Consider the following 24,141-nt stretch of genomic DNA (forward strand, 5'->3'; position numbering starts at 1 on the left):
CCTGTAAACCTGACAGAGGACAGTTTTAGATATAAATCCACCGATGCTTGAGAGGAGTGGGCCCGATGTTGCATTCATATTGAGTTGCATTTTTAGCTAGGGGCCAGCAGTCGCATTCTTTTGGAGGTGCATTAATTTCACGTTTTACGGTATTTGATATCAAAAGACACAAGGGTGGGATTCTATGAATCAAAATCATTCTTCCAAATTTTTCAGTTTGTAAACAATAATCACCAGCTGAGTGCCTTGAGTGTACACATACAGCTGACCAGCTTCAGTGGCAAAGAGATACAGGATGTCATTTGATTGTGATGTCATGGTTAATGATGATGTCACAATGGTCTGCAAAGCATTGTGATGCAATTCATTGCTTGGTCCCACCCAAGTGATAGATCTAGTGGAGGCCAGTTTTGGATTATAATAGAGATTATTGTACAAGCATGTGTGTTATACTGGTTTTATGAAGCTTTAGGCAGAATTCTGGTATTTTCCAAGCGAGAACATTGGTAATACACAAATTCTTACACGAGTTTCATAAAATCAAGGATGACACACATGCGAGTGTAATAATTTCTTTAGTACCCCTTATTTCATAAACCTTTTGAGTTCCTTTTAGACAAATACACTGATCATGACCACTGTCCAAGAAAACCACAATTTTCGAAAGATGTCAACAATCTTCATCTTTGACGTCGTTTTTTTGTGTGACGTCATAATGACCTTATGTCGCAATAAGATTCGAATGACGTCAACAATGACGTCCAGATGACGAAACAATACACTGATGCGCATGAAGTGATATTTGCACTGGTGCACATACGATATTTATGAAACTGTTACATTGATTGATACATTGCTCTGTAACTAGGATTTGTTAATCCAGACATCTGTTAATTCAGGTGGTTTCAGTGGGAATAGCCCTTGAAGATCCGGGGTAGAATAGGACTTCAGCAAACCATGCTTGCCGTAAAAGGCGACTATGCTTGTTGTAAGAGGCTACTAATGGGATCATGTGGTCAGGCTCGCTGACTTGGTTGATGCATGTCATCGATCCCAATTGCTTAGATCGATGCTCATGATGTCAATCACTGGATTGTCTGGTCCAGACTCGATTATTTATAGACTGCTGTCATATAGCTGGAATATTGCTGGGTGCGGCATTAAACAACAAACCAACCAATCAGTGGGAATGCAAGTGTCTGGCTTATCAAGGTTTCACTGTCTCAGATGCGTATGTGGGCCATGGAATGGGTATCTTTGCCACAGTATGAGTAGACTTGTTTCAAGAAAATAGGGGATGCCCAGTTATATGCCGCGGATGTTTTCAAACAGATTGTTAGAACTCCATTCAGCGATAAACGGTTGATTATGTAATGAGAAGCGTTATGTGCAAATGAACAACGAACAACAATACAATTATGTCTGTGTAAAACTCTCAGTAATAAAAGTGTACATAATTTTGGGAGCCATGCGTTTCCGTGTGTAGTAACCGAGGTAGCGCTTTATCGAAGAGCACAATAGCGAGGAATCACTGTAGTTCCTTTATCAGACCTAGAGAATATGTTTTTTTAAACAATAGCAAACCCACCCCATTCCTCTATTATACCATTTTCAGCATACCATTTTCATCCCCTTGCCTTGCCCAGTTGCTGTGTAGAGTTATTGTGGGTTCGAATCAGCACCATACCCGTGCTCGTGGGTTTCACCGAAGTGGTAAACGTCTGAGACCTGCATCACTTCGGGCTTTCCTCCCACATTAAGCTAACACGCCATGATATGACTGGAATACTGTTAAAAGCGGCGTTAAACCAAACTAACTCACTCACTCACTCACTCACTGTGTAGAGTTATGTCCCTTTGCTGATCGAAGGAGAAGGCATGTTTTTCAGTGTTGAATTGTGGGGATCACTTCATTTGTCATTTGTCTTTTCTTGTCAAATAATTGAAATGTTCACCTCATCTAGTCACCCAACAAAGCTGACTGCACCACTCATGAAAATACCCACTTGGTCAGGTCACTTGATGAGATAAACATGTCATGTGACAAGAAACTACAAATATCTCTGTATATTTATCATGCTCTGTTATTAAGAAACCGTTCAGTCTCAAGGTGGAAGTTCTGTTGGCCTGGGGCCTCTCAGTTCATTAATAAACGAATACACTTGTCTTTGTCCCAGCCAATTATTTTGTTATGGCCAATTACTGTCATACTTGACTTTGTTTCATCAGGATCTGACTGTGTATATCCTCACAGACTATTAACTTAACAGGATGGGAAATGTTAAGGAAAAAGACTTGCCTTGTTTGTAAATCTGCTGTTATCGTATTCTACATAATAATCGCCCTGGCCACTCTCAAAATTAGAAATAGGGTGCTCTTATTAGAATATTATTTTGGTGAAAATAACAGAGTTGAAAAAAAACTTTCGTGGTTTATGCTGACAGCCTGAAATGCTTATGTACGACAGATACATTTTTCCAGAATTTAATTCCCCATAATTAACGGTGCATATAACACACGAGTGCGTATTATACGCGAATAAATAAGTCTTGTGTACATTGATCAATCGGAAGGGGTGCTAATTGGGATTGTTCACAAGCGAATATGTTAGCAAATATCGCTGTGGGCGCTTATTAGAGCGGGGCGCTTATTACGTCGAATACGGTTTATGTGTGTCATTTCCTTTTTGCTTCCCCTTAATATGAAAGTCTAAGAAAAGTGTTTATCAAAGACATGTCTCTATATCTGGAAAGCTGATAATTATTTTAGCTTATAATCTTGAAAGATTTGATATGATTTTGTTTGTTTGTTTGTTGTTTAACGCCGCTCTCAGCAATATTCCAGCTATATGACGACAATCTGTAAATAATCGAGTCTGGACCAGACAATCCAGTGATTGACATCATGAGCATAGATTTACGCAATTGGACATACATCAACCAAGTCAGCGAGATTTGATATGATACGAAATGAAACAGCAAGTTTAACAAAACTCATCGCACTGAAGGCCAGGGTTTGATTTCATAGGGGAAGCCCATGGTGAGTGAGTGAGTGAGTTTGATTTAACGCCGCTTTTAATAATATTCCAGCAATATCACAGCATTGGAAACAAGAAATGGGCTTCACACACTGTACCCATGTCGGGAATCAAACCCTGGTCTTCCGTGTGATGAGCGAATGCTTTAACCACGAGGCCACCCCCCGTGAAGCCCGTGGAAAATTATTAAAAGTGGTGTGAAACTATACTCAATCACCAATGAAATTATTTTAAACCAGTACACATGCCCATTCCCCACCATTGATTTCACGTTTGGTTTGACAGTTATTTTAGTTATGGAAGAAAATTGATCATTCAATCAAAAAGGGACAAATGTACAAAAATATTGTCTATGAAATCTTTTGTTACACAATAAACTAATTATATTCTTCTCTAATAAACATTTTTTGATGCTGATTTCATATATATGTGGAATAGAGCTGGCTAGACTTGCTTTTTGATAATCTGGTTTTCGTTTAATAAAATATATGTATTTCACAGTCATTGTGTAGTCCTAACAAACTACTTAAAGAAAAATATATTTCACCTGATTAACTAGTTATTTTATTAAATCATTTAAAAAAACACATTATATTCCAAATCTTATTTAGCCACCTATGGAGTCACTTAATCTGGATATTGCCTCTGGAGAGCAGAAGGTCCAGGGTAATAAAAAAAGACGTTAAAAGATGGTACTTGTTGTTACCCTGCCTGGCCTTGGTATTAAGGGGCTAAAACAAGGACTGGTTGGCTTTGAGTCAGTATACTGTGTCTGAGTGGGGTAATCATGTTAAACTGCGGCATGGTATCTCAGTGGGCTAGCACTATAAAATCAGCATCAATCCGACTAGTACAAGCAGCCACACACACACATGCATGCAGGCAGCTATATAAGTGCAATAATCTTGAACTCACGTTTAACCCCATTTCACCTCACCTCACCAGACCTATTGAGATACAATCACAACATTATCACATAGGTTCCACTCTCTACTATGTCCCCTTTGTCAATTATTCCAGTGATTCTGCACAATGTATCCCACATACTACAGAACACACGCAAACACCTGGTCGAGAAATCCATTATTCTATTTTCCCCCTGAAAGTCAACCATGGGATCTAACACATCGTACAGCTATGGGTCAGAGATTTTATCGGATATTTTGTCAGTCTCTCTTCCAGCCGAGTCTTTTCATAGTTCTTTGTGTAGCTGAAAAAGACTTCATTGAATGACTGATTATGTGACTTGTGAGGATAGCTGCAGTGCTAGCTGAGCCTTATAATCGTTTCGCCTAGCATAGATTTTAGAGGCAAGATTAGCCCCCACTAATGGAGTTACGAATTGTATAAGGGTGTGTGTAATTAAGTCAGCAACTAGCAGCGAGGACTTCAGGTTTGCGATTAGTTTCAAGAAGTCTGTGTCAGCACTCATGTGAGCCTCTGCTATAGTTACGTGTCACATTTTGGAGTTACTATGGACCTGAGAGTTTTCTCATGGTAGGTGAAATATTTTCTCTTTGTTTATGTCATTGTTCATGCAGCTTGTTAGATTGATAGTGAATCTTACTTCATAACTGTTAATGTATTTAGATGTCTTTGTTGTTTAGATTCCAATTTTATTGAAACATTTATATAAAAAAACAGGAAGTCTCTCAAAGATTTTGAATGAATTATTTTCCATAATTTTATGGCAGGGTGTAAGAATTTTTAATTTGAATTAATTTGTGGTTTTAAATCTGCAAGATGGCTTTTGATGTATTTTACATAACAGTCTCAAATTAATAATTGTGAAATATAAAATTTGTCAAGTTTTGTAATTTCCAATTTTTAGCCATGTGTAAAAAATGAAAATTTAATGATGAAAGTAAAGACCACTTCTAACCACCTTCCACAAAAAAATATTAATCAATATTTCATGTTCTGGAAAAAATAAACGACCATGAAAGATGACAAGCCCCATGAATCTCTAGCTAACCAGATGGCTGCTGCTGAAACCTAAGCCAGCACTGTGTACTTTATTGTCATAAAATGATCATGCATTTTACGATCAGGGGATGCTACATAATTAACATGGATGCCCCACCTGGAGATCATATACATGTCATAGATGACTGGTTCCCTGTCATTACAAGGGTCTGGTTGCAGGGAGCAACCCATAGAACTTTGTTGGAACGGAATTAATGGACCAAATGGAAATTAAAATCCCCAAATCGCTTTCATTGGAACAGATACACTTTTACAGCATCATTGTAATATTCCAGTGAAGAGGCCAAAATGTGTTCATATGAATACCAGTACAAAATATGATCCACCAACATATCACATGATCCTTTGTGATTCTTTTTATTACAATGTGTTTTGGGCAGAACGTTATTGCGTAAATAATTAAGAATCAAATTATATAAAGATGTCCTTTGTATGCAAAATGTGTCGAAGTAAAACATAAATTTTATCAAGGTTCAAGTTCAATGTTAACACATGTATTCATTTATTGTTAGATTTTGTTCAATGTATGAGGTTAGTTTTTGTATGTCTAGAAATGTTTGACTTTATTCTTTGTAATGACAATGTAGAAAATGTAGGAGGTGTTTGAATGCTTTTGAAGGATATTTAGGGATTTGGGGGATGGTCCAGACTAACATTTAGATCCAGAAATATAGTCATCTTTATATGTATGTACAAAACTAAAGATATAATCCAAATAGAGCCCTGAACGATGCCTAATTTAAGGCTGAGGCAATCTAGTCTTGCCAAACCCTTCTAGACTTGAGTTGGATTCCTTTATTTATTTAAACTCTAGGTCTGGATGGTCAAGAATACATTTTACTTCTTTATCTGACTTAATGAATGAAATATGCTCAAGTTTGTCCATAAGATTATACATTTCTTTAAAATGTTAAGTTCATTATATGCAGTAATACTTTATACAATGTTATGTCTGACACAACAAAGTTTGTTGGATTTATTTTTCAAAATCTGGAATATTAAAAACATTTTAACAATAATAAAACTGAGGGTGCCAAAGAGGGTATAATATGTAGTGGGATAATCTGTTAGAGCTAAAATATCTTTGCAACTTGTTTTAGTTATAAGATATTGTTATTCTACTTGGAAGTCAAGATTGCAATCTTTCTGTAATAGAGTTGGAGTAGATGTAATTTTTATCATCAACCAAATTTCCAAATGTAAGTATAACATTGTTCACACCCACCCCACATTAGAAACCTCATCTCTGCTAATGGCCCTTCCAGAGACAGAAGTATCTCTTGCCTTTATGACATCATAATGGTCAGCCTGAGCCTCATTGACCAGCTTGTGAGAGGCACCCTCCAGGAATCTGGACATTGGTCAGGCTTCCTTTCCTCTAATCATGGTCATTGTAATCTGTGTGTGGTCAGTTTGATGGATGGCCGTGATCAGACTTGCCCGAAAGGTCGGCTGGTAGAACCATTAAGGTACATATTCAAAGGAGATGGGGAATTTACTCTCAACAAAGTCTGGGATTGCTATGTTGATCTGGATACTTGAAAGACAACAGAGCCTCAGTTCACAGAGCCTTTGAAGCACTTACCCGTTCGTAAGCCTATAATAAAGTATATACTTACGATAGGTCGTAACAATACTAACGCTTTGTAGACCAGGACCCTGGTCTTTTGCTGTGATTTAAGGTGAATCTTCTATTAATATCAAATATATTCTTTAGGATGATAGAAATTCAACTGCATCTTCCTTTGGAGTATGTTAGTGTTTGGATTCTATAGTGGGGTGAATTATCATATGGATGAGAGATGATGGGGTTCGTATCTTTGGTCATGTGGACATACCTGTGAAGATCCGGGGTAGAATGGTTTTTCAGCATCCCATGCTGGCCGTTAAAGGTGACTGTGCTTGTCGTAAGAGGTGACTTATGGGATCGGCTGGTCAGGCTCGCTGACTTGGTTGATGCATGTCATCGTATCTCATTTGCGTAGATCAATCCTCTTGATGTCAATCATTGGATTGTCTGGTCCAGACTCAATTATTTACAGACCACCATCATACAGTTGGAATATTGCTGAGTGTGGCATTAAACAACAAACAAAACAAAAGCATACGAATCATGTGGACATGGTATCTACCTCATGGTCCATGGGTCTAACCCAAGCATAGAATGCACATATTTTAGGGCTTCTTATAATTTAGCATTTCGCACACTGCGATAAGAAAAGAAAAATATTAAATTAAGAGTAAGTTTAGTAACTTACCTGGCCTCCATTCCACAAAGCAAACTTACAACTGCTGTAAGCGTATGTAATTATTGGAGCACTGATCCTCTTAGCACTAAAATCACTTGCGGAAAGATCCATGCAATTGGGGTATGATGACATGTTATCAACCAAGTCACTAAGTCCGACCACCCGATCGCGGAAGTCATCTCATGCTGGGGACCAATTGTTACTCAGAATCTCCATTGGCCAGCATGCGGGCGGGCGGGCGGGCGGGCGGGCGGGCGGGCGTGTGTATGTTGTGTGTTGTGCGTGTGGTTTGCGTGCGTGCGTGCGTGTGTGAGCATGTGCGTGTGTGTGTCTATGTTAAGGGTGATGTGTGACCATGACACAGGGGGTCTGGAATAACTAAGTGAGTGAGGGATGTAGGTTAATGGGTCTTTAAACTGCATTTCAAGCATGTCACAATGATCAGGCTTTATTGTGGAAGCACCACTCTAGCGGACAATTGTCTCAGTTTACAAGTAGGATTATGATAGTGCTATGTTATACAATACAGTCAGAATGTTAATCCCTAAGCATATTACCAAGATTTTGTACCCTTGAATGAATGCAATTTTTCTTATCGTTGATGTATAGTACCTGCTGAATGAAAATGAAATAATGAGAATATCATAGGTTTGATGAATGAGCAATTGTCTGTTCCAGAACTAAAATTATTTCCATCATCCATCACTTCATCGTTTGTATGGTTTAAAAATTTGTTACAATCCAGACATTTCCGATATTCTTGAGGGCATGAGTCGGTCCAAATGCTGACCTTCACTGGTCAGGCCATGAAACTGTCCTTTGGGAAGATCTCTTGTAATTAGAACTTGCTGGACAAATTAAATCAACTCGGGAACCTTGGTGACCAGTGGTCTGAGTGATAATTATTTGCCCAGTTGTCACTTTAAAGTTGAAGCAAGCCCTACAAATTAATATGGACACTGACCAAATTAAGTTAAATTTCAATTGCTGATGCACTTGTTCAGTTTGAATCATCATACTTGGAACAGAAACTCCAGGAGGATACAGACACTCAGCTTCATCAATCAGATGCTCATTTTGGCCATCTGTTTGTCCAGTGGTCTGAGTAGCCAACGGTCAGTCTGCTGTTGTGATCGCTTGACACAGACAAGGGATTGTTTCAGGGAGCTTTGGGCCATGTTTATCTCCTGCAAGGATCTCAATTGCCCTGGTTGTTGAGCCTTCTTGTTTCTGGGGCAATTTTGTCCAAGCTGTGTTCCATCTGTGTATCCCTTTCGAGAATGACAAGCTGCAGTTGTGTGAGTTCTGTAGTAGAAATGTGAATGAATATGTGAAAACAAATCACGGATTATTTGATCACAGACACTTTATTCCATGAAATTGCTGCCCTATATTCGGATGTAATTAGGGACTTGTATGGGGAAGTATGTGATAAAAAAACTTCATCCAAATCTGGAAGAATCTGGATTGAGATAGCCCTCAGGGAGACAGAATTTGGAATCTAGCAGACAGTATTTTCCAGTAAGTATGAATCAATCTGATCAGTGACTGATATTTAAGGTGCATGGTGGGGACTCAAATTCCTTTTCCGATTCCTCAGACTGGTTAGTGAACCAGACGTAAGAACCTACTGATTTGTAATCAGAAGCAAGTTTATCAAGGTTAATTGAGGTTATAAACTCTAATCTGTTTGTTCATCCATGTAAAACCACAGATGAAGACTTTGTTGTGACTCAGGTCAGGAATACGTTACATGTTTACACAGTCAGAGAGATTTATCTAGATTCCCTTCTTGTAAAATGAGTATTTGAAAAAGTGTGAAATCTGCAGACGTATTTGTCATATCCTTTGACATCCAATTTTTCTGCAGCATCAGTTGGGAGCTATCATCTGGAAAACAATTATACTTATCTGATCTCGATTTCATCCAAGCACTGATGACAAGTTCTGATACAAAGGTAGCAGACGTACTACCCCCAAACTTGGCGGACATCTTGAATTGATTGGTTTGTTACAGGATTTCCTGAATGATTAGGGTGATGTTGTCAGTGGGATTGATTGTCCATTGAGATTGACCATAAAATAAAGCTGAGTTTTTCAGAAAGGTATATGGAATAATGACAGGGACTGCACTTGGAAGCCATTGTTGTGAACTTCTTTCATTGTCTGTTGTTCTCAAATAGACTCTGTGCCAGTTAGATGTAACCATTTCATATAAAACAAGATGAATTTGATCATTTGCACTGATGATATTGTCCTGCAACTCATTTCGGTTTGTGTCGCTTCACTATACTCCTGCACAAAAAGTTATGTATTGACATTGTCAAGACCACAGTATATGCTGGAATGAAGGTATCAGTGTTCAAAGGATAGTTACCGTTATTGGATTGGCTATTCCATAGTTGTGAAGATGACTGGATAACGGAATTTTAGTTGTTGGCACCTTCATGGAGTATGGATGAACTGAAGGGGGAACGGATGGCCCAGTCGTCCAAGGCGCTGCAATTCGCTGTGCAGAGTTGCATCCCTTGGGCACGCCAGAAACGTATACCTATGATTGTGGGTTTGATTCCCGGTTCGCCTTGATTATGTTTCTATGTTTGTCAGCACCATACCCGTGCTTGTGGGTTACACTGAAGTGGTAAATGTCTGAGACACTTTGGGCTTTCCTCTCAAATTAAGCTGACATGCCGTGATATAACTGGAATACTGTTAAAAGCGGCGTTAAACCCAACTCACTCACTGGATGAACTGAATACCACATTGATAGCAAAAGAACATGTTTATAATTATTATGAATTTTATTATGTGGAATATGGCTTTTCAGATTTATCAAGTTTCTTTCTCTTTCTGACTGCAGTAATCTCTTAATTGGGAGAAACAAATTTCACTATAAGTTGTTGAAAGAACATAAAAATTGATTGGTTTTTTAGATTATTTAGATTTGGATTAAATATACTTAAAATTCTTGGAAATCCTATCTTCAGCCAGACACATGTACACTTTAAATAGTCTGGTACTTAAATTTAAAATTCAAAGCCAGAGAATAACCAGTCTTGATTTTCTGGCGAAACAGATTCCATTGGATGTAAAAGGCAAAATAGTAATGAAAATTATATGAATGGATCACTGAAAATCAGTGATGACACCAGGTGTTCACAAAAAGGGTAGAAAATCTCAATAGGATCAATCAGAAAATTATGACAGTTACTTTTGTGTTTGAGTATATAATGGTACCACTCTTATGCTGATGGTACCAATGATGAATTGAATGATTCTTAGTTTCAATGCTGATGCCACTGTTAAATTACAAATAGCACTAGTGGATTGAACATGTCTAAGGCATTTATTGTATGTATAATAGACAAATGCTGAGATTGGAGAATCCTGTGCAAAATCTAGACTTGCTTCATTTAGGACTATAGCATTACAGAAAGGGCTTGGTAGAAGGGAAAATATAATGTTTCAGGGACTGTGAGAGAGACTATATGTACAGTATCTTACTGTGTCCACTAATAATCATCCCCTCCAGAATATAGCCTTGATTCACCAAGATAAATAAACTGTTGACCTGGTCAGACCCCTGACCCCTGCTGACCAGGCAGTGTCAGACCACAAGGGGCTCGGTGTTGATGCTATTTGGCAAACTAAAAGCTGATAATGTACTTAGTTATTATCCAATCTTGAAGGTATTAGTACACACTTGAGTGAAATCTATTACCATAACAGCTTGACTGTATAAAGTTCAGTTAAATTTGAAATGGGAAATTGGTGTTTTTAATATCAATCTGTACAAACAAAGACGAGATGGTGAAAGGAAATATAAAAATATTAATGTTAGAAGGGCCTTTCAATGAATTTCACTTTTATACAAACCACATGTTGAGAATTATTAATAGAGTTGAACCTTGCTTAATGTGCCGGCTTTTCATCACTCCACTCTGGATGCTGTTTATTCACACTGAATCAGAAAGTGAATTATTGTTCAGTTAATTGAAATTTGCACCAGTTTTATTTGGTTGAAATGTTTAAGCACCATGAGATAAACGGACTGCCTTAAAGCAAACCGTTCAGATATTATATGGCTTAACAAACCATTTCTTCTATTACATCTGTCACTGTATGAACATGGCCAAAAATTTCACAAAAGGATTCTTCTTTACAAAACTGTCACACAATAATTCCTTGAAATTTTCAATTAATCATGGTACTGAACTAAACCCCCATGCCATGGACTTATGCATAACAACAGAGCTTTTGTTGAAGTGGCCTTTGTCTCCATCCCACGCTAGAACACATGAGTCTCTGGGAGGGTGTTAGAAATTACCGCAGTTTGAGACCAGTGAGTGGACAGTAGCCCAGGGGGTCTACAAGGCTGGGTGGGGGAGGACTGTTCTCGTTGGAGCTGTGTGCTGGCCGGCAGGACTAATGGTCACATGATGGGCAGTTAGGAGCTTGGAAGTTGTCCATTGTCCTTGCGTTTATTGTCCAGATTGGATTATTCTTGCACGCTTGGTCCTTGTTTTGGAGATACATCGATACATGTAAGTTTTGTTGTGTTTGGGATCTCTCCAGTATGAATGGTCATGGTTTTTGATAATATTTTCACGGCTTATGTTTTGTTGTGTTTGTGAATGTCCACATTGGCTAGGCTGATGACAGCAGGTCAAGCTTTTATGGATGTTTTGATACATATTAGCTTTATTATTTCTGATTATTGTAATATTTTGATTTCTTTATGCAGGTTTCTTTTTAGCTGGAATCAATGGTCGAGTGGTTTGGTTTGGGTGGATATAATTATTAATCTGTACATCTGAAGACCGTGTCTTTCTGTCTGTGCTATGTCTGTTTGCGCTTATCCATCTGTCTGTCAGTATGTTTTAATAGCTTTCCTGCATAGAGAGTGACTTCAGAATTTGTACATCTGCCAGATTTATATCGATTGTCATTTAATACATGCCTGATATACCAAAAATATTTAATACAGGTCCAAACATTAGACCTACCTACACTGAGCCACAAGACACTCCTCAATCATGTTTGCTTTCTAGCCTCATATAGATAAAGATCCTCCAACATCACAGATTTATGGGTCCAATTACTTTAATTCATCATGTTAGATAAACAAAATTAGGAGATTTATCAATTCATTTTGTCTTCGTGTTCAATTTAATAGTTTCTCTAAAACCATAGATCACCAATATCTCATTCCATCACACTGCGTTCAAACATACAATCATAGACAAATCAAGAAAGTTGAAATGGGAATCATGTCAGTGCTGAGCTTGCAAGATCATAGATATTACAAACACAATTTACTCCATTTTTAAGCTTGAAATTTGACTCTAAGATTGTCAGAGTTCTGGATCATTCATTATTTTGTCTACGTTTCTCAACACAGATATTTTATATTTACATATTTTGTCCACAATTTCATTCATCTTTATTTCTTCCATTTTGACCGGTCAGAATAAGGATAATTTCTTTTATCTTTCCAATATCTGATTAAGCCAGACGGCAATTTCCTTTCCAAAGCAGACGGTCAAACTTTCTTCCTTCTTAGATTAGAACCAGAAGTCACACAGCATAGGGTGGTCAAGGGATGAGGCAGAGGTAATTTCATTCATTAGGGTCAATAAGTAATTAACCTGATGCCAACATTCAAATGTCAGGGAACAGTTGAAGAAACGTTAGCCATTTGCAATGACATTTGTCAAAGAAAGGATGATGTGGGAGCTAAACAAGTATGTACATGATAAATCCATTGTTAACCCTTGATGTGAAGTGTCAGATATGAAACTTTCAGTGAAATATAACAAATGTTTTGTACGTTATGAAGGGTTAATGTATCATCTGTTGAAGAATGCCGTCTGCTTTGTATCTTTGGACTCATAATTTAACATATTTTCATTAAAATGAATAATTTGTAGATTTTATATCAAATTTTACACCAATTATCAGGATATATTATGCAGTTTGTAGTAAAGAAGCATTAAGGGTTAAAATATTCACAGAACAGTGCTGTCTGCTTAGGAATAGCAACAAAGAAAAAGGAACTCTGTAAACATCTTTTGAGATAGGATTTCAAAGAAAGTGTCAGTAAGATGTGTGTTGAACTCCTACAGAGAGACAATCAAAAGAAATGATGGAAAAATACTTGTTAAAGAAATAAACTAGATCGGTCAGTCTGTTTGCCAAGCTGTTAATCTTTGAAGAGAAGTAGTTCGCCATCATTGCTGTTTGTTTAAGAGATGGTTCCCGATGGTGGAACATCATGATGGATCATACGGTAATTATTCAAGAGGGAAGGAATCTTTTTGGTCAAATATGTTTGAGTTTGACCTTTCTTGAGCTGCTTTAAAGGAAAAGTTGTAGTTCCAAGGATTCGGTATTTTCCTAAGATGAGCTCAAGGGTATCCTTAGGGAGTCATAGTCTATTACCTTACTCATGGAACTTCCCAAGGGGCTGATAAACCACTTTCGGTAAATACAAAAAAGATCACAGATACTAAAACGCAGCAACAAAACTCTATTTTTGAAGAACTCGGAGAATTGAGTGGATACAGTGAAATCTTTTGCACTCAGTTACTGTTGTGAAAATGTCCAGTTTATAGCCTTGTCCAGGAGACGGAAGTGCCTCAATGTGGTTCTGTAATCACCTACTCTTGTAGCTAATGTAACCAGGACACAACCAGAGCTAGATGGACAGACTCCTGGACAACATGGCCGTGATTGAAGAAAGGTAATGAGTTGAGAACATTACTGGATGTCAATGGACTTGCAGAAGGAGGTTTTATTGCAGACACATTTGATAAGTGGAGATCTAGATTTACAATAAGTTTTATGGCTATATCAACGATGGCAAAATATGTGATTTCTTAATTTCTGGTTTATGTTGGAAGGAGTGACACGTCATGGTCCGTGTTTGAAATTAGGGATGAGAGTCGAGAATTCTCGTCACAATCTAGTAATTAAAGTGAGTGAGTGAGTACAATAAAAGTTAGGAATCATGAATATCTTTGGTGAAGACTGAGCGTTCAATTTCATCGAAATATCCCCCCAAATGTTCATGATCCCTAACTTTTTAGGTTCAGCTGTTTGTTTGTTTGTTTCATGTTTTACGCCACACTCAGCAATATTCCAGCTATATGATGGCGGTCTGTAAATAATCAAGTCTGAAGCCGACAATCCAGTGATTGATATCATGAACATCGATCCACGCAATTGGGATCGATGACATTCTTCAACCAAGTCAGCGAGCCTGACCACCCGATCCAGTTAATCGCCTCTTACGACAAGCATAGTCACCTTTTACAGCAAGTATGGGTTGCTGAAGACCTATTCTACCCCAGATCTTCACGGGTCAGCATATTACCATGTAGTTACATATCCCAGATGTGTACTCCATTATGAGTTTTCTTAACATTTGCTGAATAAACACAATTTTGATATTAACATAATTCTGCGAGGTTCCATTTCACATCAACGGTTCCATTTCACATCAACGCCAAATTATCCCTTAAAATATGGCTAGACAGATTTGAAAATTTGGAAACATCCTTCCATCTGTGGCGTATCTGTGTGTCTGTGTTCATTATCATACACAACATCGGGGAAATGTTCATCAGCAGCTTCATCCTGGGTCAAGTGGAGGTCAAGAGAATTTAAATGAGCTGTTGACAGCTGTCAGTCAAATCTGTTATACAGGTGAACATGATATGTACATCTCTGAAGATTTATGGGCACTCCTCAGCATACAAACATGTATTACGTCGACATTGATGATATATTTGAACAGCATGTCTTCAGTGGAAGTGGGTCCCTTGGTCAAGCTGTGACCACTGAATGTGGGTCAGTAATTAGACATTTACTTCGGTAATTGACATTTCTTGATGAAGGAGACACGTCAGTATCGTTTGGTCAGTATTACATTTATTTTCCGGAGTGTTGCCATGGTAATTAGTAGGATCAGCTGCTTCTGTTTATGTTGCCATGGGTTTGGTTTAATGTTTCCTAGAGGGATTTCACAAGATGGATCTGTTGTAACCAGATGGTCAAAATGGCTGAGGCAGATGCTGTGTCATAATACTTCCCTATGTGGATGTCAGAAGATTGATCAACAGTATTGTCTGTAGTTAGATGGGGATCAGTTGGCCAAAATGGCCGACACAATACACAATGGTCTTACTTTGTTAGAAATTGTGTGGATCGATGCTCATGATGTCAATCACTGGATTGTCTGGTCAAGACTTGATTATTTACAGACCGCCGTCATATAGGTGTAATATTGCTGGGTACGGCTTCAAACAACAAACAAACAAATTTTTTAAGAAGGTTGAGATGAGTAAAAATATGTATTTTACACTGATATCAATAATATCAATTTAGCCGCTCTGGAACTTATTGATAAGTTATCCTTCTGTATCATTCTTTGACAGATCAAACTTTTACTTTGTCATTTGAAATGCAATGAAATTGAAAAAAAATTGAAATTGACTTTTATTGCAGTCTTTAAGTGCATTTATGACTTGTCATTGAAGGGACACACTGACCCAGAGAAGTGGTCAAAGTCAGCTTAAATATGTATATGACTTCATGTACTCCATAACAAACAAACAAACAAACAAATAAACTAACAAACAACATGAACAACAAGACAAAGCTGCAGTTGATAATCAGGCCATTTAGGCAGTGAACAGCTAATATTTGAAATAAACATGTGGACTCCAAACTGGCATGAAGATTGAAATTTCAAGCTTAAAGTCGATGAAAGAGGTGGGTCTTTGGGGCTCTGTGATTATTAATATTGGGCGTATGTATCAGGAAATGAGAGCTTGTTGATATCAAGTTGCAGTGACAGTTATAATGACAGCCAGAAATGCACTCTTAATTGAACTCTCACCAATGTGTGAGGTTATTGAGTTGAACCATTTGTATTCCTAGCATATAGCCTTGCTCCAAGGCTGTGTAAGGTGTATAGTAGCTCTATCTGGGTAAGTGGCAAGTCTAGATTACTTCTTTAAGTGGCATTTAGAAGTTTGTAGGATGAACCAGGGAAATATGTCTATGGATATACAACTGTAATACATGGATGTCTATGGATATACAACTGTAATACATGGATGTCTATGGATATACAACTGTAATACATGGATGTCTATGGATATACAACTGTAATACATGGATGTCTATGGATATACAACTGTAATACATGGATGTCTATGGATATACAACTGTAATTCATGGATGTCTATGGATATACAACTGTAATACATGGATGTCTATGGATATACAACTGTAATACATGGATGTCTATGGATATACAACTGTAATACATGGATGTCTATGGATATACAACTGTAATTCATGGATGTCTATGGATATACAACTGTAATTAATGGATGTCTATGGATATACAACTGTAATTAATGGATGTCTATGGATATACAACTGTAATTCATGGATGTCTATGGATATACAACTGTAATTCATGGATGTCTATGGATATACAACTGTAATTCATGGATGTCTATGGATATACAACTGTAATACATGGATGTCTATGGATATACAACTGTAATACAAGGATGTCTATGGATATACAACTGTAATTCATGGATGTCTATGGATATACAACTGTAATTCATGGATGTCTATGGATATACAACTGTATACAACTGTAATACATGGATGTCTATGGATATACAACTGTATTTCATGGATGTCTATGGATATACAACTGTAATACATGGATGTCTATGGATATACAACTGTAATTAATGGATATCTATGGATATACAACTGTAATACATGGATGTCTATGGATATACAACTGTATACAACTGTAATACATGGATGTCTATGGATATACAACTGTAATACATGGATGTCTATGGATATACAACTGTAATACATGGATGTCTATGGATATACAACTGTATACAACTGTAATACATGGATGTCTATGGATATACAACTGTAATTCATGGATGTCTATGGATATACAACTGTCATACATGGATGTCTATGGATATACAACTGTAATTCATGGATGTCTATGGATATACAACTGTAATACAAGGATGTCTATGGATATACAACTGTAATACATGGATGTCTATGGATATACAACTGTAATACATGGATGTCTATGGATATACAACTGTAATACATGGATGTCTATGGAAAAACAACTCTAATTCATGGATGTCTATGGATATACAACTGTAATTAATGGATGTCTATGGATATACAACTGTAATACATGGATGTCTATGGATATACAACTGTAATACATGGATGTCTATGGATATACAACTGTAATACATGGATGTCCATGGATATACAACTGTAATACAAGGATGTCTATGGATATACAACTGTAATACATGGATGTCTATGGATATACAACTGTAATACATGGATGTCCATGGATATACAACTGTAATACAAGGATGTCTATGGATATACAACTGGATATACAAAGTTGTATATCCATAGATCTAGCTCCCTTGTTCAAGTCTAGATAAGCCAACAGTTAAGTCCCAAGGATGCCACAATTTTATGAGGACACCTTGTTCATATTATTCATAAGACCCGTGAAGATCCGGGGTAGAATAGGTCCTCACCAAACCATGCTTGCCATAAAAGGCAACTATGCTTGTCGTAAGAGGCGACTAACGGGATCGGTTTGTCAGGCTTGCTGACTTGGTTGATGCATGTCATCGATCCCAATTGCGTGGATCGATGCTCATGATATTAATCACTGGTTGTCTGGTGCAGACTCGATTATTTACAGACTGCTGTCTTATAGCTGGAATATTGCTGAATGTGGTGTTAAACAACAAACCAAACCAAACCAAAATTATTCATCAAATTTAGAACTTGTGATTTAATCTTTTAATCATTTCCTTAGAGACTTGTGCAAGTCTAACTAATGTATAAGTGAAAATTAGTTATGTATAAGGTTAAGTAAAACTAATTATATAACGGAGCCCTCCAGCATTATGGAACCCTGAAGTCTGCTAGAGCTGAGAATAGGTTGATGATAGACTGAGAGAGCTGTGAGGGGGTGAGGACTGACATGGGGATGGTTGTTTTATTAAATATGTCCTCTGGGTCTGTAACCGACACTAGTTTGTCTACATGTTAGTATCTTAGCATCTTGTGCAGATACATATTGGATACCTAAATCTAAATGTTATTTTAAAATTTAGACATTTTTATTTCTAAATTTGTATGCAGATGAATAATATCTTTTGAATAAAACAAACATTTACATGTAATAATATTTTGATAATCAAAATTGTATAAAGTATTAGATAATATTGTATTATCATACAGTTACTTTAGAGTGTAAATTTATGAATCTGAATAAAATAATTATACATTTTCTGAACATCTTTCACAGACTTTTCAAATCAATTTATGGCAGAAATACATCCTTGAGATTCATTTGTAGCCTGAATGACAAACTGGATATCATTTGCTTCTTTAAACTTTAAGAATTTGAAAAGCAGGTTACTAGGTCAATGCTTTAAAATCTCTTTGAGGAATCTTATTGAACTCTTTTATCACATATTTCGTTTAATTTTCATTGTTTAGCAGCACCATTTCTTTGATATAACAGTCTTAATTAGTGGCCAGAAATTGTCGATAGGGATTTTCAAAGGAAATTCTCATTTTCCTAATTAACACAGTTCTCTAGTGTTGAGGCATTTCTTGATCACCAGACAATGCCAAACTTGGCAGGGTTTCTGTCTGGTAATTTCTTTGTCCCATGAGTGTTTTAAATTGTGTTGGCTCTTGATACCAAATATAATTGACGGAATGGTTTCCCACGCTGTCCTGGTATTCGTCAATTCAATATTACAAAGTAGAATAAGTTAAATTGGAACTACCTCAGATAAGTGTAGTATTTTTTGTGAAAAATGACTTTTGATCATGAAAACATAACCAGCCAGTTATCATATTGTTTAATTCATTTACCAGGATCTTGTTGTGTTTGTTTTGTTATGATCTTTTTCAATATGTTATGAAATAATTTTGTGTTTTAATCTTTTATAATCTTAAATGTCAAATATTTATTTTTGATGTTTTTCATTCTCTCGAAAATGTCCATATGGAAATTTAGAATATGAAATATCGTGACCTTTTTAGAGGTCATCAATGACCCCACTTTACGATGAATGTTTTGTGTGTTACCGGACCCATAGGAAGGCCCCAATTGGGTGATAATAGTCAAATTATGGTGAGGTCCTTGATGATGGTAATTGAATTCGGAAAGGGTCTCGGATGAAACAGTCCCAGGACGGTCAACACAAAGACATGCTCCTGCCTAAGTCAGAATAATGACCACTTCGGACACTGTCCCATCCCCAAATCACAAGCCGGTCATCAAACCCCCCATGTGGTCTGTGTAGTCTTGCAGGACATTGGTCAGTCCATTCTGATCTATGGAGTTGGATATTAGCAATGATTCAGCCTATTGACTCACACAGGAGATGGTATGGCCCTTATTGCATTAGACTGTGAAGAACGTTCTCTGAAATGGATGCTTGTAGATTTTGCACCGACTGAATATGTCAGTGTCCTATCTGGTTATAGATGAAATCGACATCGGTTGACTTTTCTTGATTTAATGCATTAAGTAAATCTCTGCCATTTGATCTGATGCGAACGGCTTGTGGATGTATGGACACGTGGCTGCAGTGATGAAGACGATGCTGGATGCATTGCAGCTCCAAAGTTGTGAATTTCTGTTTCGTCTCCATGGATTTGTGCCAAATTCAGACATTGACAGCATAATTTACTTACAAATCATGTCATGACATACATATCAATTGGGCAGTAATGAGATCGGTCATTGACGTCGTTCCAATGCGGATCGCTGGACTTGTATACTGCCTGGATGTGTTTTTTGTGTTTCCTAGACATGTTGATTTCAACCTCTTCGTACATTGACATCTGAACTATCATAAATTGTCTGTGTTCATGGGGCAGAATAAGGAACGGACAGAAAATGTTTATTTCAATTTTTGCAAGATCAATGCATATACGCTGCTCTGTGTTGAGTCCAAATGTTTTTGTACAAACTCCAACCGATATCGACCCTTCTTAATGATTGATGCATCTATGACTCAACTGCCATTGATGAAGGAAGGATGAACAGTGTAATTACAAGTTTGACGTTTTATTTCTTTTAAAAAAAATATATTTTAAAATCCAGCAAGATTAAAGTTGAGCATTGTGGAGTTTTGCCAAGAACACAAGCCGAGGATAAAACCAGAAATGACGGTTGGAATTCCCTGAAGATAGCCGTTCGGCATGATTTAGATGGGGATGTACACTGCAGTTGTGAATTTGTGCAATTTGGAATAGCAGTTGCAGCATCATGGTGCATGTGCAGACAGATATAGTTGGGACACACCTGTGAATTTTCATCCTTGTTGAGACAAGAAATACTGATTGTAATATATAATACTTTAGTGACTTGTTTTTCATGATCCAGTGATATACACAGATGACAGTGGATCATTACTGTTTGTACAGTGACATACAGCATGCTAACATGGATTATAACTGATTGTCTTGTGAAATACAGACTACAGTGGATTATAACTGATTGTCTTGGGAAATACAGACTACAGTGGATTATAAATGATTGTCTTGTGAAATACAGACTACAGTGGATTATAACTGATTGTCAGGGGAAGACAACATACTGCCAAGGATTATAACTGATTGTCAAGTGAAATACACACTACAGTGGATTATAACTGATTGTCAAGTGAAATACACACTAAAGTGGATTATAACTGATTGTCAAGTGAAAAACACACTACAGTGGATTTTAACTACACACTACAGTGGATTATAACTGATTGCCAAGTGAAATACACACTACAGTGGATTATAACTGATTGTCCATAGCAATACCCACTACAGTGGATTATAACTGATTGCCAAGTGAAATACCCACTACAGTGGATTATACCTGAAGTGAAGCACAGAATACTGCAGTGGATTATTCAAGGAGCTTGTGGATCATTGGATCATTCAATATGTTTCTGAAACGATTCTGTAAGAAATATACAATATAACCAGAAAAAATCCTTGATAATACCAGAACATAATATTAGTGCTAAGTTAATAAAAAGTGAAATTAGACAATAGACCTTCCCATTAAGAAGATGTGGGGTTGCCGTGGTAACAGGGTCCAGACTAACCAGGTTTCACTGTATTGCGAAAATTTCATTATTTTTGTCATTTTCATATTTTTCAAGGGTATTCTGTAAAATTAATACAAACCTGACTGTAATATTAACTGATTCCTCTCATCCTAATTTAATAGTAACATTGTCCACTATTGCAGGGCAGAGCTATCAAACAGTACATGTTTTTCTTACAACAAGGGGCTAGGCTTGGGGCATGTTTATTTGAAATGTGTCACTCATTTTCCTCACAATGGTCAATAACGCCTAATGAATATTCATAACCTCAGGGAAGTCATCTGCTTGCCTCTGATTCATAATGGTGTTATGGACAATCACTCTAATTAATGGCTTCTGTGTTTAACAAAGCCTTGCGCTAATTACTTGCTAACATCACTAGGGAAAACCTGTTATCAGTTATTTCAAAGGGATATTGGTTGTGTTCAGTTATGAAGATCAGGTTTTCAATATTATATTCTTATCAATTGTTTTTTGTCATAAGATAAGCTTTGATTTATTTGGGTTTAGAGTATCAATGGTGGACTTTTGTATGGTTTTTGTAATTGATGATAAATGTTAACATTAGGTATAATTGACTTAATGCCCCCCCCCCCCCGTGACTGTGACAGAGTTGACTGTTTATGCCATCAGACATGTATTGGATGCTGGGCAATAATGTGTTAGTCATGATCGATGGGTTCTGTTTTAATGTGTTTCATGTGTTTTTGCATGCATTTATTGTGATAATGAGGATTTTAGCTAATTTTGATGATGATTGTCATAATGATGATAATTACAATGATGATTGATAGTGGTTTCCAGTCAAGATGATTAAGATGATGATGATGGTGGGGATGATGATGATGATGAAGATGATGGTGGTGGTGATGGTGGTGGTGGTGTTTGTGGTGGTGGTGATGATGATGATGATGATGGGTGTGTGTGATTTCATTATACTCAATCAGCTCATTACATGATTAAAAAACAACATTTATGACATTGGATATATCTTATTTGATACTTCATCTGTTGTCACACATCAAAACCGTTACATTAAAAGTTTTTAATCAAAAATATTATTTCACATTCCGATGACTACATGCACACAGCAAAAGTAGCTATCTCTAAACAAACTAAGATTCACATGATCGAAACTCCTTTTGATTAAATTGCCACTAAAGGTTTTTTTTATCCAAACAGTCCTTTGCTTAAAGTATATTTATTCTCCTGTCCATCCAAAACATGCAGTCTCTATTGCTAGATGGAGGTTACCAAAACCATAGGCGCTAAAGTTGATCTTCAAGTTCTATATCAGACAGACCAATCTCAGATAGGGAGCAATTTCTTTAAAGTCATGGATCCTTATTGATTCTTGCGGCCATCTTTTTCAGGCTAGTGAAGATCATTAGATGGTTATTAGTCCCGTTTTAGTTGTACATGGCTAACTCAACAGAAATAATGAACCCTCCCTATCCTTCAAATTATTGCCTTGTCACTTGTCTGAAATTGACCGTCCTTTGGTAATTTTAGTTGCCGTCAAGGATGTGGTAAGTGATGCTGAAAGTGTTTTTTGTATGGAAGTTTGATAATTTGATTTTGCCCATTTCTTTTAATAGTTAAGATAAGTATAAAAAGTGGATATGCAAATTAGAGTAAATAACATAAGCTTTAAGATGATGTTAAAATTAATTATTTTTGAGACATTTTTGAAAATCTAGTTTTAGTTTAACTTTATGTAATAATTTCATTGTTCACAGATTCATTTTCATTTTTTTAAACCTTTTCTTGTTTTTCATCAATTTCATCAGGTGATATCATAAGATATTGTTGTACGTCATCCCAATTCAACGGAAGTATCTCAATGCACACAAAAATAGCAAAACATTATATATATGAGGATCAGTTTCTCCAGTTTCTCCAAATTTCCCCTTTTCCCTCTTTCCATAATATTTCATTTCTAAAATGCCATTACCAGATTACAGTAGACGTCTTGACTCAATATTGTGCTTTTTCAATAACATTTTTCTTCCGCTAAGTGACATTTTTGGGTGTTAGTTGTCACTGTGTGTTGTGCTGTCATGACCAGCCCAGAGAATCCATATACCTCTCTGTCTGCTATTCTCTACTCAATGCCTCTAGGGCTGAAACCATTCCTACAAAAAGCTGTTATTAGGGAGACTGTTTTTTCTCTCACGAAATTTAAAGGTTAAGGACAAGAAAGTTGAAACTTGGTTCTCATCACCTGATAATGCTGCTATTAATATGGGATGCTTTGCTTTGACCTTTGAAAAATATTGATGGAGGCATTTTCTTAACACTATTTTGATTATTTTTGTGATGAATGAACTTTAAGTTAAAAGTATTCATTTATTAATAATATAGTAATATAGTATTGTTATAAAATACTCAAAAGATATAGAACACCTAATTGTTTCATATTACTTAAGTAAATCTGTCATGCCACTATAGTAATATGAAAGAATTTGTTGTTCTTTAGCATCTTTTGTGTAGAACATTTAACTGATGTAGATGTAAAATGTTCAAATTTAAAAAAATATGTTCATTATATTTTAATGATATTGATGGATAAGTTCAGCTTATAGCCATATATAACTTTTAACTACTGGGTAGTCAATGCATATTGCAGCTTTGCTAT

The 24,141-nt window shown here is 36.7% G+C and overlaps 1 protein-coding gene across 17 annotated transcripts in view; it reads left to right on the forward strand.

Annotated features, from left to right (window-relative positions):
* Window positions 1-24,141, forward strand: part of LOC124110337 (neuron navigator 2-like) — a 605,924-nt gene that overhangs the window by 431,398 nt on the left and 150,385 nt on the right. The window lies entirely within an intron of this gene.

This window comes from Haliotis rufescens, unplaced genomic scaffold, assembly GCF_023055435.1.
Source record: "Haliotis rufescens isolate VD_foot unplaced genomic scaffold, xgHalRufe1.0.p SCAF_5, whole genome shotgun sequence".
Classification (NCBI taxonomy): domain Eukaryota; kingdom Metazoa; phylum Mollusca; class Gastropoda; order Lepetellida; family Haliotidae; genus Haliotis; species Haliotis rufescens.